A 13,678-nucleotide genomic window follows, 5' to 3' on the forward strand; every position below is an offset into this window, starting at 1 on the left:
CAGAAAAAAGTTTCAGAGGAAAAATAACCTATAAAGGAAATAAAATTCACCTATACTTTTATAAGTTTCTTAAACGTTATTTTTAATATTGGCAAAATGCTTCATTGTGTGGCGTGCCACAATTTAATGACTGCTATATTTTTGGACTCTTAAGTTGTGTCCAGTTTTCTCCTCTGGTTAATTGTGTATCAGGGATTATTGTGTCTGTAAAGCATGATGCACATCTGATTATTTCTGGGGGAGGATAAACTCCTAGAAGTAGAATTAACAGTCACAGTGTATATATGTATATAAAAAAAAATCTAAGGCTGCTGAAGCCTGTTGAGAAAACTCTTCATAAAGCCTTATATTTGGGCTAGGGATGGTGGTTTACACTTGTAATCCCAGTGCTTAAAGAAGGCCAAGGCAGGAGGATTGCTTGAGGCCAGGAGTTTCGGATCAGTCTAGACAATAGAGCAAGACCTCCATTGCTGCAAAAAGTAAAAAAAAAAAAAAAAAAAAAATAGGCGAGTGTGGAGGTGTGTGCCTGTAGTTCCATCTACTCTGGGTGCCGAGATGGGAGGATCCCTTGGGCCCAGGAGTTCGAGGCCGCAGTGAGCTGTGACTGTGTCCACTGTACTCCAGGCTTAGGTTACAGAGTGAGACCCTGTTTCAAAAAAAAGAAAGAACCAGACATATTCATAGTCAGGTATCTTAATCCATTTTCCATTGCTTATAAGAGAGTATCTGAAACTGGGTAATTTATAAAGAACCAATTTATTTCTTATAGTTCTGGAGGCTGGGAAGCACAAGGTCAAAGGGGTGCATCTGCCTACTTGCTGGTGGAGACTCTCTGTAGAGTCCTGAGAGGGGTGAGCATGCTAGCTCAGGTCCCTTTTCCTCTTAGAAAGCTTCCAGTCCTGCTCCTGTGATAACCCATTAGTCCATGAATGGATTAATCCACTCGTGGCACAGGGCCATGAACCAATCCCCTCTTAGAGGCCCCCCACCTCTCAATACTGCCACACTGGGGGTTAAGGTTTTTGTTTTTTGTTTTGTTTTGTTTGTTTTGTTTTCTGAGATGGAGTCTTGCTCTGTCACCCAGGCTAAAGTACTGTGGCATGATCTCGACTCACTGCAACCTCTGCTATCTGGGTTCAAGTGATTCTCCTGCCTCAGACGCCCGAGCAGCTGGGATAATAGGTACCTGCCACCACACCCAGCTAGTTTTTGTATTTTTAGTAGAGATGGGGTTTCACCATGTTGGCCAGGCTGGTCTCAAAATCCTGAACTCAAGTGATCCACCTGCCTTGGTTTAACATGAGTTTTAGAGGGAACAAAAATTCAGACCATAGCATCAGGAGTATAAGAAAATCGCACTTCTACCACAGTCTTGCAAATACCAGGTATTAAAAACAAAAACACAAACTTCTCAAGTTGACACATAGTCTATTTGTTTCAGTTTATTCTTTATTATTAATAATGAATTTGGGACACAGTTTCTCCATATTCTCAGTAGTCTATATTTCTTCTATTGTGAATTATCTGTTTAAGATATTTGGCCATTTCCTACTAAGAGTTATATTGGTCAGGGGTTCTAGCTGTCCGTTACTATGTAACAAATTACCCCAAAATGTATTGGCTTAAAATGACACTATTCTTATGCTTCTGTGGATCAGGGAATTTGGGCAGGACATAGATGACCAGTTCTTTGCTTCATGTGGTGTTCATTGGAATTCCTTGGTGATGTTTATTGCTGGCTGGGGTTGGCTGGAGGGTCCAAGATGACCTCAGTCACATGCCTGTGTGGGGCATGCCAGTGCCCTGTGTGGGGGAAGGCCAGGTCCAACCAGGTTGCCTCTCCATCCCTGAGCAGTTTTAGGACCTTTCCTTATGGAGGAGAGCTTTTTCTCTCCACTGGCTAGGTAGCTTACTGTTGTGGGTTTTATGGCCATGAAAGATACGCACTGGGAAGAGTCTGTAAATAAACCTTACTAAAATAATCCTTATCTTCTATTACTTTCCCCCATATATTTACCTTCCCACAACTTACTGCCCCATAGAAGCTCAAAACCCTTTCCCTTTGTCATGTCTTGTTGCCACAATTTATCATTCTTTGATAAAATGGTATATATTCTGGGTCTAATTGCTTCTTTGGGTCTTCACTTTTCTATTTATGTATGTATGTATGTATGTATGAGACAGAGTCTTGCTCTGTTGCCCAGGCTGGAGTGCAGTGGTGCAATCTTGGGTCACTGAAACCTCCACTTCTGCGTTCAAGTGATTCTCGTGCCTCAGTCTCCAAGTACTTGAGATTGCAGGCATGCACCACCAGGCCTGGATAATTTTTGCATTTTTAGTAGAGACAGGGTTATGTTGACCAGGCTGGTCTCAAACTCCTGACCTCAGGGGATCTACCTGCCTTAGCCTCCCAAAGTGCTGGGATTACAGGTGTGAGTCAGGGCGCCCTGCCCTGGATCTTCACTTTTTTATGAAGACCTCTATATGCATATGTAATGATAAACCTTTTCTCCTGTCTTTTGTCACTCTAATTTGCAGGGCCCCAGCTATTGAACCTGAGGGGGTAGAGGAAAGTTTTTTTCCTCTCTCCCCTACAATGACTTGCTTTAATGAGTGACATATTGGTAGATGTGATACCTAGTTTTGAAAAGTGAGTGTGTTGAGGCTTGGGTTTTTTTTTTTTTTTTTTTTTTTTTTTTTTTTTTAGACAGAGTCTTGCTCTGTCATCCAGGCTGGAGTATGCAGTGGTGAAGTCTCAGCTCACTGCAACCTCTGCCTCCCAGGTTCAAGTGATTCTCCTGCCTCAGCCTCCCGAGTAGCTGGGATTACAGATGTACTGCCCATTGGGTTGTTTTCTTTTTTCTTTTCTTTTTTTTTTTTTAGACAGAGTCTTGCTCTGTCATCCAGGCTGGAGTACAGTGGTGAAGTCTCAGCTCACTGCAACTTCTGCCTCCCTGGTTCAAGTGCTTCTCCTGCTTCAGCCTCCTGAATAGCTGGGATTAAGGCACGCGCCACCATGCCTGGCTAATTTTTCTAGTTTTAGTAGGGATGGGGTTTCACTATGTTGGCCAGGCTGGTCTCGAACTCCTGACCTCAAGTGATCTGCCCGCCTCGGCCTCCCGAAGTGCTGAGATTATAGGTGTGAGCCACTACTACCAGCTGAGGCTTGCTATTCTTATACCCCTGCCAGTGCTATGCTGAGAACATACCTGGGCTAGCCTGCTGTCCCTGAAAGAGATTGAGCCATATGGATTAGAGCCATATCCAGCTAAGCTCAACCTAGATGAACTGCTCCACAAGCAACCACACACCTGTGGGTACACCTAGCTTAGATGAGATGGCTGCAGACTCTTGAGAGATCATAAATTGTTGCCATTTTAAGCCACTAATATTTTGGGGGGGGGTGGTTTGTTACTTAATGACAGCTGATGTATAGAGCTTCTTTTACCTTTCTGGCGTTTGTAGGTGCAGGAAGGCATGTAGCAGGTGGGCATGAGTTTTCAGTGCTAATTCATCATTTCTACCACAGTCCCTCTTTGCTTACTGATTTGTCAAAGGTCTTTCTATTATCAAGGATATTAAGTCCTATTCATGAGGCTATAAATGTTCTCTATAGTTGTTTGTTTTTTCTTTTGTTGATGCAGTTTCTTTGGTGTATAGAAGTCATCAATATAAGTTCACCATATCAATTGTTTGCTTGGTAGTTTCTTGCCTACATTTCCCATTTTTGCAGTTCTGCTATGCAGATATCCTCTTGCCATCTGATAATATTCTTCCTAAAAACATGCCTAAACATCTTAAGAATTCATCATATATATATATATATATATACATATATTTTTTTTTTTTTTGAGACGGAGTCTTGCTCTGTCGCCCGGGCTGGAGTGCAGTGGCCGGATCTCAGCTCACTGCAAGCTCTGCCTCCCGGGTTTACGCCATTCTCCTGCCTCAGCCTCCCAAGTAGCTGGGACTACAGGCGCCCACCACCTCGCCCGGCTAGTTTTTTGTATTTTTTAGTAGAGACGGGGTTTCACCGTGTTAGCCAGGACGGTCTCGATCTCCTGACCTCGTGATCCGCCCGTCTCGGCCTCCCAAAGTGCTGGGATTACAGGCTTGAGCCACCGCGCCCGGCCTTTTTTTTTTTAAACCTAGAATCTCAGATTCCTCAAAGTCAGATGGCTTCCCAAAGAGCAAGCTTGGAGTGAACTCTCTTGCAGTCGAGGCTCTCGGCAGTGACCTGGGAGACTGCTTTCCTGAGACTTGCACATCAAATCTTTTGGAACTGGGCAGTAGGGGACAGTTGGACTCTCCTTGCCTTCCTCCCTCATATCTATAGAAAATGAAAGGCCATGTTTTTAGATCTTTACCCTCTTATCATATTTTGACTGAAGTCAAGGACTGGTCTAATTACTGTTGACTCAGCTGTTTCACTGAGATAAGTTTAATAAAAGAAAGTATTCTTGGCAAATTGGCCAACTAGTACAATTTTCTTTGATGAATGGCTCATTGATAGCAATGTTATTATGGAAATCTGAGAATAATCTATTCATTTTGCTTTTATATAAGCAAAATTCTCCATCATCCTGGCTTCAGCAATTAACACACTGATGGTCTTGTTTCATGAATATCTCCCCTCACTCCCACATTCTTCACCCCACAGATTTATTCTAAAATCAGAGACATCTCCCACCCCCTGTGGTAAAAACTACTTTATTGGTGATGGTAAGTATAAGTCAATAAATATTGATACCCACAGAAGAGCTCAGATAATTGGTCCATATAGAGCTCGATGAAATTGAACCAGGTGACTGCTGGGATAACCGAAGTCAGTGTTGCTTCTTGGGAAAGGAAGTCATGGCCAGCAGATTTATGGCGTTTGCCATCCTACCAACTCTAAGAACCATGGTTACTCTGTAGAGGAGGGTATCAGTCACCCCACCCTTTAAATGTACTGGAATTCCATTATCCTCCTGAAACAGCTTTTGCTTTTCTGGAACTTTATGTTCAAAATACCTACAAAAAGCAGTGCTTATGGTCCTCTGGGCAATCTGATAAACAGCCAGTAGATTCCACAGCATCTTGGTTCAGTTACTGCCCACCAACTGTGACAGTGGAACACTGGGAACCCAAAGATATCTTATTTTCTCCACAAATATTCATCATGGGCAAGGTGCAAGTGGCCTACGCCCATAATCCCAGCACTTTGGGAGGCCAAGGTGGGCAGATCGCTTGAGGCCAGGAGTTAGAGACCAGCCTGGCCAACAGGGGAAAACCTGTCTCTACTAAAAATACAAAAATACACAAGCCTGTGATCCCAGCTACTTAGGAGGCTGGGACATGAGAATCACTTGAAACTGGGAGGCAGAGGTTGCAGTGAGCCAAGATTGTGACACTGCATTCCAGCCTGGGTAACAGAGTGAGAGTCTGTCAACAAATAAAAAAGAAAAGTCACTATGTTCCTCTAAGAGATAAGGACTCTAAAAATAAATTACCGGGCTAGGTGTGGTCACTCTGTCACCTGGGCTGGAGTGCAATCGCACAATCACAGCTCGCTGCAGCTTCAACCTCCTGGGCTCAAGTGATCCTCCTGTTTCAGTTCCCCCAGTAGCTGGGACTATAGGCTGACGCAGGATTTTTCTTCTCAATCCCTTTGTAAGCCAGGGATCCCTGGGCGGCAGTATCCCACCCAGGCCTCGCTTGGCCATGCTGGCATGCTGCAGCTCGCCTGTGTCATAGTTTGTACCTGAGTTTGGTGGTCCCTGAGCTCTTGTACCGCATCCAAGAAGAATGAGGATACATAGGACACTGAAGGATGAGGAGGGCAGAGAAAAATTTTATTGAGTGATGAAAACGGTTTTCAGCAGAGGGAGGACTCAGGGTTGGTCCACTTATTCAAAGGTAGGAAAGTTACCCCCAACTCCACAGGATCTGGGGCCTTTTATGGACTCAGAATGGGGAGTGTGTGCTGATTGGTTTGTGGGTATGTGAAAAAGGTTAAAGTGAAGACATCACTCAAAGGTGGGCATGGCAGTGTAGGAAACCAATTAGGAGAGGGTAGATATATGTAAAATAGGTGAAAAGGGTGGGGATTAATCAGAGGAAAGTGCGCCAAAGGGGAAGACAAGCTCTCAATCCAGTCCATGGATTGAACTTGCAGCTTGGCTTTCAGGTTTTAAACTGTCTTCGGCTCGGAGGTGGGGTTTCATGGGAGACCCATCCCTATCTGCTTAGGCATTTGGCCATCCCCTGTTGCTGTCGCCACCGCACCTGACTAACTTTTGTATTTTTGGTACAGACAGGGTTTTGCTATGTTGCCCAGGCTGGTCTCAAACTCCCGGACTCAGGCGATCTACCTGCTTCACCCTCCCAAGGGGTTGGGATTGTAGGTGTCAACCACCACACCCAGCCAAGATCTTCATTTTCATGAATCAAACACTTCTGTAAATGATTTGCTTAAAGTTGTGGGTTCAAATGCAGTTGGCAGAATGTAGAATTGCCTGTGGGTGTTCTGAGCTCAGCGAGAGCCACTGAGGGACCGTGTGTCCCAGATGCAGCTGGTGGTGGAGGAGGCGTCACAGCCACTCTGTGATTGTGCACTTATTCACAGTGTCCCTTTATTTAGCCCCTATTTTTGCCTCCTGTTGTACAATCAGTCCCCCAAAAAGCTGAAGATGTGATAAAATCATGAATAAGAACGCTGACACGGTTTGGCTCTGTGTCGCCACCTAAAGCTCAGCTTAAATTGTAATCCCCATGTGTTGGAGGAGGGACCTGGTGGGAGATGACTGGATCATGGGGGCAGTTTCTCCCATGCTGTTCTCATGATAGTGGGTGGGTTCTCATGAGATCTGATGGTTTAAATGTGTTTGGCAGTTCCCCCCTCTTGTGCTCTCTCTCCTGCCACCACATAAGATGTGCCTTGCTTCCTCTTCGTCTTCCATCATGATTGTAAGTCTCCTGAGGCCTTCCCAGTCATGCAGAACTGTGAGTCAATTACACCTCTTTTGTTATAAGTTACCCAGTCTCAGGGCGTTCTTTACAGCAGTGTGAAAACAGACTAATATAGGAAATTGGTACTGGGATAGTGGGATACTGCTATAAAGATAACCTGATAATGTGGAAGCAACTTTGGAACTGGGTAACAGGCAGAGGTTGGGTTGGAACAGTTTGGAGGGCTCAGAAGAAGACAGGAATATGTGGGAAAGTTTAGAACTTCCTGGAGACTTGTTGAATGGTTTTGACCAAAATGCTGACAGTGATGTGGACAAGGAAATCCATGCTGAGGTGGTCTCAGATGGAGATGAGGAACTTATTGGAAACTAGAGCAAGGGTCACTCTCACTATGCTTTAGCAAAGAGATGGTGGCATTCTGTTTCTGCCTTAGAGATCTGTGGAACTTTGACTTTGAGACAGATGACTTACGGTATCTGTCAGAAGAAATTTCTAAGCAGCAAAGCATTCAATGTGACCTGGCTTTTTCTGAAAGCATACAGTCATATGTGTTCACAAAGAGATGATTTGAAATTGGAACTTATGTTTAAAAAGTTTCGCCGTATTGCCCAGGCTGGACTTGAATTCCTGAGTTCAAGTGATCCACCCACCTCGGCCTTCCAAGGTGGCCTTCCAAGTGCCGGGATTACAAATGTGAGCCACCTCGCCTGGCCTGGTGTTATATTTTAAATGCCTCTCTGGGCCTGCTAATTTAAAAGGGCTCACATTCCCCAGATAGTTTTTTTTTTCCCTATAGCAGGTGGCTGGAGGTGGTCCTTGGGTTGTGGCTGTATCACTGTCGTCTCTGACTCCGACTTCACATCACTTTCCCTGCTAGTCTGTAAAAACTCCCTCTGCTTCCTTTCTCCTTATAAGGATACCTGTGATTGTGGTTAGAGCTGACCCAGATAATCCAGGATTAATCTCTTCCTTCAAAATCCTTAACTCGGCTGGGCATGGTGGCTCACGCCTATAATCCCAGCACTTTGGGAGGCTGAGGTGGGTGAATCACCTGAGGTCGGGAGTTCAAGACCAGCCTGACCAACACGGAGAAATCCCATCTCTACTAAAAATACAAAATTAGCTAGACATGGTGGTGTATGTCTGTAATCCCAGCTGCTCAGGAGGCTGAGGCAGGAGAATTGCTTGAACCCAGGAGGTGGAGGTTGTGGTGAGCTGAGATTGCACCATTGGACTCCAGCCTGGGCAACAGAATGAAAATCCATCTAAAAAAAAAAATCCTTAACTCAATCCCATGTTGCCATGTAAGGTAATATTTAACTCTTTTATCAATACATAATGTTCACAGCTCCCGGGGATAAGAAATAGAAATTTTTGGCAGGGATAGAAGGGCATTTCTTTTAACCTACCACAGAGGTTTGTTAAATTAACTAAATAGACAACTCATATTTACGTACTGCCTCCAGCATTAGAAAGTAAACCCAAGGGCCAGGTGCCCAGCGCTTTAGGAGGCTGAGGTAGGTGAATCACTTGAGGTCAGGAGTTTGAGAATCACTTGAACCCGGGGAGGAGGAGGTTGCAGTGAGCTGAGATCATGCCACTGCAGTCCAGCCTGGGTGACAGAGTGAGAGTCTGTCTCAAAAAAATAAGCAATAAAATAAAATAAAAAATTGAAATAAAATAAAATAAACCCATGGCCAGGCACGGTGGCCCACACCTGTAGTCCCAGCTACTCAAGAAACTAAGGCAGGAGGATTGCTTGAGCCTGGGAGGTTGAGGCTGCAGTCAGATATGATCATGCCACTGCACTCCAGCCTAAGCAACAGAATGACACCTTGTCTCAAAATAAATAAATAAATAGAAAAGAAAAAGAAAAGAATCCAAGAGCTTAGCCTTAAAGGATTTTGGGGTAAGTTTCTTATTTTATCTTCGTAAGTCTAACTGGACCTTCCAAAACCCAGCATCCCTTTATAGCTAACTCTGGCAGGCCCCAGATCCTCCTGAGGGCAGCCGGCAGACGGCCATGAGCTCTCTGAGCAATGTGCAGTCACCCACTAACTCTTCAGCATCCAGGAACAGAGGAGCCATTCTCTGAAGGTTGCAGAGATTGTGAATGAGGGACTGGAAGAGAGGGAAACTTCTAGTCTCTTCTTCTCTTAAGCTTCTCCCTCTTCCACGGCCTGATAAATCCCTTCCTTGGTGGGAAACATGAGCTCTCACTTGCCCTTGCTCCTCTGTGTGAAAGGGCAGGCAGCTGAGGTATGGTGGCAACTGTTGGCTTGCCTGAGTGTCTGGAAGCCTGGTGCTGAATGCCAATGAGGCCTTTCCACGCTGGCTGGCAGTAGGATGGAGGCTTGGGTAGGCTGGTACTTGGCATTGTATAAAAAGAGCAACAGATAACACTGTCTTTGTTTGCCGGCCATGATGTCATCTCAACACAGAAAATGACCCAGTCCAAGGATACACCCTGGGAACAACTCCAGTGTCCCTGTGTGATGTGGGAGAAGACTAGGGGATTCTTGGGGGCGTGGGCTGTACCACTGGGGGCTGGCTGAGGCCAAGCCTACCGTGTGCCTTAGTAACTTAAGAAAGGATGGCCGTGGATCAAATCTGAGGCAGAGAATCTCACTCAAAGAAAGACAAAAACTTTAAAGCTACTACATATAAAAATAAGCTAATGAGCACTACTGAATTATGAGAGAATCCATTGTTAGGCCCATAGCATTTAGAAATGCTAAAGGGAGTTCTTCAATCTGAAAGAAAAAACATTAATGTGAAAAGAGAAAGCAATTAAAGGTATAAAACCCATGAGTACAATTAAGTACATGGACAGACCCAGAATATTTTAATGCTATAAGTATGGTGTGCGGTCCACTCATCACTCTCATATGAAACCCAAAAGACAAATCTATCAAAAAATAATAATAGCAATAGCAACTAGTTAAGAGGTGATATAAAATATATAAATTGAGACAATTAAAAGTCAAAATATGTGGAAGGGGATGGAGTTAAAATGTAAACTTCTTTTGTTTTTTGTTTCTTTGTGATCTAAGTTGTCTTCTCTTTAAAATAACTTGCTTTAGCTCTATGAAATCTCTATTTTTCTTTTTTTTTTTGAGACAGAGTCTTGCTCTGTCACCCAGGTTGGAGTGCAATGGCGCTATCTTGGCTCACTGCATCCTCTGCCTCTCAGGCCCAAGTGATTCTCCTGCCTCAGCCTCCTGAGCAGCTGGGGTTACAGGCACCTGCCACCATGCCTGACTAATTTTCATATTTTTAGTACAGATGGGGTTTCACCATGTAGGCCAGGCTGATCTCGAACTCCTGACCTCGTGATTCACCCACCTCAGCCTCCCAAAGTGCTGGGACTACAGGCATAAGCCACCGCACCTGGCCTCTAAGATGTTTTTTGTAAGCTTCATGCTAACCACAACACAAAAACCTATAATAAATTCACCAGAAATAAACAGCAATGAACAAAAACATATTTCCAGAGGAAATACCTTAACCACAAAGGAAGACAGTGAGAAAAGAAGAGAGGAGTTACAAAACAACCAGAAAACAACCAACATAATGGCAGTAGTATGTTCTTGTCAGTAATGAAACAACATAAATGGACTCAGTTCTCCAATTAAAAGGCATAGAGAGGCTGAAAGGATAAAGAAGTAAGACCCACTTTACCTATAAATCGGGTCTTCTTACCAACAAGAAACCCACTTTACCTATAAAGACACACTTGGACTGAAAGTGTAGGTGTGGAAAAAGATATTCCATGCAATTGGAAACCGAAAAAGAACAGGAGTAGCTCTAGTTATATCAGATAAAATAGACTACAAATCAAAGACTAAAATGAAAGAAGGTCCCTATATAATGATAAAAGGATCAATTCGGCAAGAAGATGTAACAATTACAAACATATATTGCAACCAACACTGCAGCCCTCAAGTATATAAAGCAAACATGAGTAGATTTAAAGGGAAAGACAGACTGAAATACAATAATAGTAGAAGACTTTTAATGTGCAGATTATTCAGATAGAAAATCAAAAAAGAAACAATCAGAGTTAAACTACACACTATATCTAATAGGTCTAACTCACAATAGGGGAACATTTCAGCCAACTGTTGCAGAATACACATTTTCATCAGCACATAGAACATTCTCCAGAATAAACCATATCTTAGGCCACAAAACAAGTCTGAAGACATTCAAAAAAAACCTAAATCATATCAAGTATCTTTTCTGACCACAATGGAATAAAACTAGACCTCCACCTCCCAGGTTCAAACAATTCTCCTACCTCAGCCTCCCAAGTAGCTGGAATTACAGGCGTGAGCCACCGCACCCGGCCTAATTTTTGTATTTTTAGTAGAGACAGGGTTTCACCATGTTGGCCAGGATGGTCTCGAACTCCTGACCTCATATGACTCACCTGCCTTGGCCTCCCAAAGTACTGGGATTACAGGCGTGAGCCACCACACCCACCCCTAGAAGCTGTCTTCTTTTGTGTCTTTCACAATTGTCCAAAGACCAGCCCTGCCAGGGGCCTGTTTGTGTTTCCAGTGGCTGCAGTCCTTTAAGGCCTCTAGCATGAAGTGGAGTCGCAGGAGGGATGGCAGAACTCTAGTGCTCCTGAGCTTGGACATGGGGTTGGGGTGAGGACCAGCACCAGCAGCACTAATGTGAGCAGTGATGACGCTTCTAGGCCCCACACTTGTGACCTTGCTACCTGTGGTGCTTCTCCCTGATGTGTTCTTCCTTGTAACCACCCCCACCAAACCCTCACCCAGCGAGAAAGCAGGTGATATCACATGGCATAGAGAGATGGGAGTAGTGACTTGAAGAGCTACTCTTTGAAGTTATGTGTTTTGCAAATTGTGTGTGTGTGTGTGTGTGTGTTTGTTTTTTGCAACACAGCTTCACTCTGTTGCCCAGGCTAGAGTGCAGTGGTGTGATCTCGGCTCATTGCAACCTCCGCCTCCCAGGTTCAAGCGATTCTTATGCCTCCGCCTCCCAAGTAGCTGGGATTACAGGTGTGCCACCAGGCTCAGCTAAGTTTTTGTATTTTTAGTAGAGGCAAGATTTTGCCATGTTGGCCAGACTGGTTTTGAACTCCTGACTTCAGGTGATCAACCTGCCTCGGCCTCCCAAAGTGCTGGGATTACAGGCATGAGCCACGGTGCCTGGCCCCAGCAAATGTTATACTAACTCACTGTCACATCTCCAACTTAACATGGTTTTGCATGGATGATTTCAACATGGCCAATGGTTTTGACACTTTCTCTAGCACTACCTGGAGAAGCAGCTTACTTCCTTCACTGGTACTGGCTTACTGCAGTTGTGCTTCTGAGTTTTGGGTTGTGTGGCAGGATCTTGTTGGAGATTGAGGAAAGTAAGGCAATATGTAATTTGAACAAACAACTTCCCTATTCTTATGTTATCTATCCCAGAATCATTGACTATAAACAGTATGAAAGAAGGCGAGTTCAAGGGTATAAAAAGCCTTCTTTACTGCTTCCTGAATATTACGCAGTCAGCTTTCAAAAACTCGTATAAGACCACCAGAAAAACCTGATTATTATTAAAAAAAAAAAAAAAGAGTTAACTTCGTTAGAAGCTTACTAGGCAAGGGAGCCACTGGCTGAATAATTCCAGCCGATAGACTCCCCCAGGGTCTTGAGCCACGAGGTTTTATGTTTGGATGGTTAGTCATAGGGTGATCTAGGAGCAGAAGTTCATAATTGAGGTTTAAATTGTGGCTGGCCAGAATTTGTAAACTAGGAGTGGTGCTAAAGTTGTTTGTATTTGAATCGTTTATGAGCTTATCTTTCTAAAACATGACTCCACCAAACAAACTGACACTCAAGGTATTTGAATTTGAACCAGTCTATCTGGATTTTAAGTTTGTGGTCTCTATATAGTTAATCTGCTTGACAAGTTATAATTTCTTCACTTTTCTATTACTGAGACATAATTTTTGAATCATATTTCAACCACATCTATGGAAGAGAAAACATCTTTGACCTACAGCACTGGATGAAGTATTCATGGTTGGAGGTCACTTCAGTTTCAATAGATACTAGGTCTTCTTGTTTTTGTCAATAAGATCATTGATAAAATAGCGACTGTGTGGCAACATTTATGATTCTGTAGAAGTACATGTTTGATCACTGCAACACTGAAGAACTTTGTCATCTACTTCTCAGCCAGGAACCAAATTTGCACAATTTAAGCCAAGAAAGCTGATACTATCTGCTCTGCTTGAAAAGCCCAAAGAACTGGATGTGGGACTATCGACCAGATTATTGAATTTTCTTTTTTCTTTTCTCTCTTTTTTTTTTGTGAGATGGAGTCTCGATCTGTTGCCCAGGCTGGAGTGCAGTGGTGCGATCTAGGCTCACCGCAACCTTCACCTCCCAGGTTCAAGTGATTCTTCCGCCTCAACCTCCCAAGGAGCTGGGGCTACAGTCCTGCACTACTCCATCTATACTTAAAAACAATACACAATTAGCCAGGTGTTATCTCCTAACTTTTGTATTTTTTTAGTAGAGACAGGGTTCCACTATATTGGACAGGCTGGTCTTGAACTCCTAACCTCAGGTGATTGCCCACCAGGGCCTCCCAAAGTGCTGGGATTACAGGCGTGAGCCACCGCACCCAGCCCAGATTGCTGAATTTTCTAATGTCTTTATCTCCCAGATCTCTATAATTTTTTTTTTTTTTTTTT

Source organism: Colobus angolensis, unplaced genomic scaffold (assembly GCF_000951035.1).
Source record: "Colobus angolensis palliatus isolate OR3802 unplaced genomic scaffold, Cang.pa_1.0 Scaffold300, whole genome shotgun sequence".
Lineage (NCBI taxonomy): Eukaryota > Metazoa > Chordata > Mammalia > Primates > Cercopithecidae > Colobus > Colobus angolensis.